This window comes from Dicentrarchus labrax, unplaced genomic scaffold, assembly GCF_905237075.1.
Source record: "Dicentrarchus labrax unplaced genomic scaffold, dlabrax2021, whole genome shotgun sequence".
NCBI classification, from domain to species: Eukaryota; Metazoa; Chordata; class Actinopteri; family Moronidae; genus Dicentrarchus; species Dicentrarchus labrax.
Window position 1 is genome coordinate 22,987,360 of NW_026136713.1, and position 6,866 is coordinate 22,994,225.

The following is a 6,866-nucleotide window of genomic DNA, read 5'->3' on the forward strand; positions in this document are numbered from 1 at the left end:
ATAATTCATAATAACAATTCATAATAATAATTCATAATAATAATTAATAATAACAATTAATAATAATTCATACTAACAATTAATAATAACAATTAATAATAATTAATAATAACAATTAATAATATAAATTCATAATAACAATTAATAATAATTCATAATAATTAATAATAACAATTAATAATAATTCATACTAAAAATTAATAATAACAATTAATAATAATAATTCATAATAACAATTAATAATAATAAGTCATTAAAAGTGCTTTTACTTCCATTTTAATATTCTCCTTTAGGATGCGTGCAGCAACAGTTCTAACAGAGTATAACTGTCCTCTTCCTCCTCCTCTTCTTCCTCTTCCTCCTCTTCTTCCTCCTCTTGTTCCTCTTCCTCCTCCTCTTCTTCCTCCTCCTCCTCTTCTTCCTCCTCTTCCTCTTCCTCCTCCTCTTCTTCCTCCTCTTCTTCCTCCTCCTCCTCTTCTTCCTCCTCTTCCTCTTCTTCCTCCTCCTCTTCTTCCTCCTCTTCTTCCTCCTCCTCCTCTTGTTCCTCTTCCTCCTCTTCCTCTTCCTTCTCCTCCTCCTCTTCTTCCTCCTCTTGTTCCTCTTCTTCCCCTTCCTCCTTCTCCTCCTCCTCTTCCTCCTGTTCTTCCTTCTCCTCTTCCTCTTCCTCCTCCTCCTCTTCTTCTTCCTCCTACTCCTCTTGTTCCTCCTCTTCCTCCTCCTCTTCCTCCTCTTCTTCCTTCTCCTCTTCCTCTTCCTCCTCCTCTTCTTCCTCTTCTTCCCCTTCCTCCTCCTCTTCCTCTTCCTCCTCCTCCTCCTCTTGTTCCTCCTCTTCCTCCTCTTCTTCCTTCTCCTCTTCCTCCTCCTCCTCCTCTTCTTCCTCCTCCTCTTCCTCTTCCTCCTGTTCTTCCCCTTCCTCTTCCTCCTCTTCCTCCTGTTCTTCCTTCTCCTCTTCCTCCTCCTCCTCTTCTTCCTCCTCCTCTTCCTCCTCTTCTTCCCCTTCCTCCTCCTCCTCTTCCTCCTGTTCTTCCTCCTCCTCCTCCTCTTCTTAATCCTCCTCTTCCTCTTCCTCCTCTTTTTCCCCTCCCTCCTCCTCTTCCTCTACCTCCTCCTCTTCTTCTTCCTCCTCCTCCTCTTCCTCTTCCCCTTCCTCCTCCTCTTCCTCTTCCTCCTCTTCTTCTTCCTCCTCCTCCTCTTGTTCCTCCTCTTCTTCCTCCTCTTCCTCTTCCTCCTCCTCTTCCTCCTCCTGGCCCTTAGCTCTCTGTAGCTCGTAGCGTGGCGTTAGCTCTCTGAACATTATGGGATGGTAATGATTCATCAGCATTAAGAATCTAACAGAGTAAAATACAACAAGTGCTGTCAAATGTTTAAAATATTTAATCGCATTAATGTCGTAGTTAACTCCAATTAATGGCACATTTTTATCTATTCTAAATGTCCCTTGATTTCTTTTTGTCCCGTTATTTTAATGCTCTTATCAACATGGAAAAGTGGATCGGCTTGCTTTGTGCAAATGTTGTTTTTATTGAAAACAACATTGGCATATACTGTAGTGTTTAATTTCACACTAACATTCTCACTTGGAGCAAATAATCTCTCACACAATGTAACACTGTCCATCAATAAAAGGGTAAAGGTACTTTGTCCCACAAACAGCCCCTTCAACAGCCCTTTCTAAGGGATCAAAACAGGGTGATACAAAATAAAATTACAAAGTGCACATGTAAGGTAAACTAGGACTCAGCCTATAGTGCAGTTAAACCATGGCTTAATACTTTTCTCAAGTTTGCTTTGAACATAGCAGTTTATTCACCAGAGGCTCAACCCAGCCTCTTATTTCAGAAAGAATGAACAGTAACGGTTACCAATAAAAGGAAAGCCTACTACTTCTTTGCTTTGAGCCAGTTACTCAAACAGACAAGCCTGTTGACATTTTCAGACAACAGGGAATCCATCAGTTTCGGCGTCTCGCGCTCGCCATCCACTCAAAACGTAACGTCTACTACTCTTAAACAAGTGCCTGTTGTTTTGTTTCCGGTCTAGCTAGATCCGGTGTGGTGTTGTAGTTTTTCTAACGTTACTAGTTGTTGCAACAGCATGTGGAAAAAACTACAAAGTGTGCTAGGAGTTAATCTTGCGATAAAAAAATTGACGCCGTTAAAATGGGTTTGCGTTAACGCCGTTAATAACTCGTTAAACTGACAGCACTAATAATAACACAGTTTATAATGATTCCTTTACTTCAGGAGATCTGAGTATCTCTTCCTCTCGTTAACTTTCACATCCTGTAACAACAGAAAACTTTTCCAACTGGAATCCAGTTTGTCTTTAATGTGTCGGCTGTGATTAAAGCGATCATTAGCGAGGCTTTCACCTGGCGGCACACTGATCGCTTCATGTAATATGGAACAGGTGAAGACAGCGAGCGTCCTCATTAACCTCTGACCCCGCCGCACTCGCAAATTAAAAGAGAAAAAGGCAGAAAAAGGAAAAGTGAATTAACTCGTCTACTCATGGAAATTAAATTCAGTGATAGTTTCTGAGTGTTTAATAATGTGTGATGAGAGGTTCATGATCTGCACTCACTGAGACTTCATTACCTGGACCAGGTTTCAGCTCTCGTTAGGAGCTTGTTGCTTTAAAAGAAACTCCACATTCAAACATTTCACTGATTCAGTCTGTTAGTCGTTACAACAAACACCGAAATAAATCCTGATTTTGTTTTATTTTCTGTTTTTCAAGTTATGTTGAATTTAATCTTCTTATTTAGTTTATTGCTAGCAAATTACTATTTAAGTGCATAATGTTAGCTGGCTAATGTTAGCTTTACCTGCTAACGTTAGCCTTGATGCTAACTTATGTTTAACTTAAATGTAATATAGGAACGTTATTCTAAATATGATTGTCAGTTATTTTAGTACATTTAGTGTTTGTCACTGTTGGCCGACGCCCAGGATGCAGTTCACTGAACGACCACTGGATTTCAATTTATTTATTTGTATAGCACCAATTCATAACAGAAGTTATCTCAGGACACTTTTCAAATAGAGCAGGTCTAGACCGAACTCTTTAAAACATTAATTACAGAGACCCAACAGTACCACCATGAGCAAGACCTTGGAGACAAGGGCAAGGAAAAACTGCCTGTTAAAAGGCAGAAACCTAGGACAGATCCTCCGGCTCTAGGTGGGTGGTAGAGAGACTGAGAGAGAAAGGCAGAAGAGAGAGAGAGAGAGGCAGAGAGAGAGAGAGCGAGAGACAGACAGAGAAAGAGAGAGACAGACAGACAGACAGGTGCACAGCAACAACAGTATTGGCAATGGCAATCTAGCAGGACCATGGCAGGAGGCTCCACCAGGATCGATAAGAACCTGCGAGACGAGACAGCACAAGAACTCCGGGGAAGAAGTGAAGTTAGTAACATGCATTAATGGAACATGAATGAGTGCAGAAAGAGAGAGGAAGAGAGGAGCTCAGTGCACCATGGGAAATCCCCCGATAGTCTAGGCCTATAGCAGCATAACTAAGGGATGGTTCAGGACTCACCTGATCCAGCCCTAACTATAAGCTTTATCAAAGAGGAATGTCTTAAGCCTACTCTTGAATGTGGTGAGGGTGTCTGCCTCCCGAACCACAACTGGAAGCTGGTTCCACAGGAGAGGAGCTTGGTAACTGAAGGCTCTGGCTCCTGTTCTACTTTTAGAGACTATAGGAACCACAAGTAGCCCAGCATTCAGAGAGGCGCAGTAAGCTACAGTTTAATGAGTGAGTGTGTCTGTATGTGTGTGTGTGTGTGTGTGTGTGTGTGTGTGTGTGTGTGTGTGTGTGTGTGTGTGTGTGTGTGTGTGTGTGTGTGTGAACCTCCAGCTGCTGTGGAGCTCCCAGCAGACGAACCCACCCGGACTCTGCACACCTTGTTTAGGAGGAAACAAATGGCAAATGAAAAGACATTAAGTTCCACATGTGAGGCCCAGGTGTCAGAGTAATAACGCGTATCAGAGAGGAAGAGGAGGAGGAGGAGGAAGAGGAGGAGGAGGAGGTTTCTGTTTACCGTCAGATAATACAAGCTGTGTCTCGGGGGAGGCGGATGCTGTCGGTTCCCACTCGTCCTGCAGCGATGGATGTTTGATTGGACGGTTGTTTCTGCTGTTTGCTGTCGGCTCTAATGGGGCCTGAGAGCCGACATGCTGTTTCTGCTCAACAACATTTACTCTGAACCTCGCTGAGCTGCAGGTTTTAGTCTGAGGAAGGTTTTCTGAAAGGTTGAGTTGTCACTGAGGGTTAAGATTCAGGTGAAGAGTCCAGAAAATCAAATATAACAAACTGATTTTCACTCCTAATAGTTCACTGTGAGGAGGAGCTTCACACTGTGATCAATAACAGTGTGTACACTCTAGAGCTATGTTCTATATGGAGCTGATTCAATCAATAATAATTGAAAAAAGTTTAAGTCAAATTTATGAGATTCAGTTAGCTAGTGTTTCTGTAGTGGAGACTAAACGTTAACAATGATCCATATCAGCAGTTTGAATCCAACTAAAAGCTCCCTGCACCAAACTCCCTTTAAGAAATATCACATTTTAACAATTCCTAACGTGTTCGTAACAACACGTAACTCTAGAAACACGAGCTAAAGGCCGTCATATGTCCACAGTCTGACTGTCAATACAGGATCAATATCATCCATAAAGATACAGTGTATACTGATCAATATCATCCATAAAGATACAGTGTATACTGATCAATATCATCCATAAAGAGACAGTGTATTCTGATCAATAATCCATAAAGATACAGTGTATACTGATCAATATCATCCATAAAGATACAGTGTATACGATCAATATCACCATAAAGATACAGTGTATACGATCAATAATCATCCATACAGATACAGTGTATTCTGATCAATATCATCCATAAAGATACAGTGTATACTGATCAATATCATCTATAAAGATACAGTGTATACTGATCAATATCATCCATAAAGATACAGTGTATACTGATCAATAATCTATAAAGATACAGTGTATACTGATCAATAATCTATAAAGATACAGTGTATACTGATCAATATAATCAATAAGTTTATTCTGATATGTATTTAATAATTTCCTGTTGGTATAAAACTGTTTATTAATCAATTAATTAATTATTATCTTTATTATAAAAATCAACTTTGGGATGAGGATAATTGCTGGAGTGTCTCTATCATGTTAATAAGCATTAATATTGATTAGGTGATAATCTCTTGTATTAGTCCTCAGTATTGATTATATTCCTGAATGTTTGTTCGGGGACAGAAGATGAAAACGTGCCTTCAGGGGAACTCTGGCTCGTTTGCAGTGTTTTGTCTTTTTGTTCTTAAACAGAATTAAAAACAGATTTTATTCATCAAACCTCAAATAAATATCAATTATTAAAAATCCCTCAAAAAGCAGCAGATCATAAAACAATGATTCATTTTTAATAAAACACAGTTTCCATAAGAGTTTCTCTTAAACGTGCAGAAATGTAGATGGACTTCTGAATGGGCAGATCACCTGCAGCAAAAACCCCAAACAGAAACCAAACCCCCCCAGACCCGCCTGAGTCCACCAACACAAACCCCCCCCCCCCCCCCCCCCCCCACCCACACCACACCCCCCCCCCCCAACAGGCGTCCCTGCAAGGCCGGACCGGGGAAACCCACCCAATGTTCCCTCATGAAATTTTTTTTGTGTGTGTGTGTGTGTGTGTGTGTGTGTGTGTGTGTGTGTGTGTGTATATGTATATGTGTGTGTGTGTGTGTGTGTGTTACTGTGTATGAGTGTGTGTGTGTGTGTGTGTGTGTGTGTGTGTGTGTGTGTGTGTGTGTGTGTGTGTGTGTGTGTGTGTGTGTGTGTGTGTGTGTGTGTGTGTGTGTGTGTGTGTGTGTGTGTGTGTGTGTGTGTTAACTCGTGTGAAACTGACCTGGAACCAGCTCCGGGGCTCGGTCTAATTGCTGGCTGTATAATGGCTTTAAAGGGTTTCAGATGCTGGTCTGTGTGTCGCCGTTGTTCCTGCTGCTCCTTTATCTCTCACTTTCCTCTCCGTTGGTCTCAGATCTTCTTCTGGGAGAAACTCTCCACCATTGTTTCTGTCTGTGTGTGTGGACGGGTTGACGCCTCGGGAGGGGCAAACTCCTGAACTTCAACTCCCAGCATGCACTGATCCTTCCTGCCATCTGCTGTCCTTTAACATCCCTTAACCTTAAACACCACTTCTGTTGTCTTCTCTGACCTTTTTAAAGGCTAAAGCTGCCAATACTCTGTACGACCAACAGCAGTTCAACAACGCTTCTATCTGCAGTGATCCTTTATTTCTCTAGCTCCACGCTACTAACTAGCTCACTGTTTACAAATCAGCCATCAGCCAACACCACGAAGCAACCGACACCAGATCCACACCGCAACGCCACACCGCAACGCCAGACTCACACCACAACACCACACGCAAGCCAGACCCACACCACAACACCAGACCCACACCCAACGCCAGATCCACACCGCAACGCCACACCGCAACGCCAGACTCACACCACAACACCACACCGCAACGCCAGACCCACACCACAACGCCAGACCCACACCGCAACGCCAGATCCACACCGCAACGCCACACCACAACGCCACACCACAACGCCAGACCCACACCGCAACGCCACACCACAACGCCAGACCCACAACGCCAGATCCACACCGCAACCCCAGACCCACACCGCAACGCCAGATCCACACCGCAACGCCACACCGCAACGCCAGACTCACACCACAACACCAGATCCACACCGCAACGCCACACCGCAACGCCAGACTCACACCACAACACCAGATCCACACCACAAC

The 6,866-nt window shown here is 42.9% G+C and overlaps 1 long non-coding RNA gene across 1 annotated transcript; it reads right to left on the reverse strand.

The window, feature by feature from the left end:
* Positions 1–3,223: 3,223 nt before the first annotated feature.
* Positions 3,224–6,457, reverse strand: LOC127374705 (uncharacterized). The gene is made up of 3 exons (XR_007887216.1): positions 5,953–6,457; positions 4,049–4,252; positions 3,224–3,910 (listed from the first exon to the last, which is right to left on the reverse strand). It is a non-coding gene; the product is annotated as an uncharacterized LOC127374705 (long non-coding RNA).
* Between the last annotated feature and the right edge of the window lie 409 nt (positions 6,458–6,866).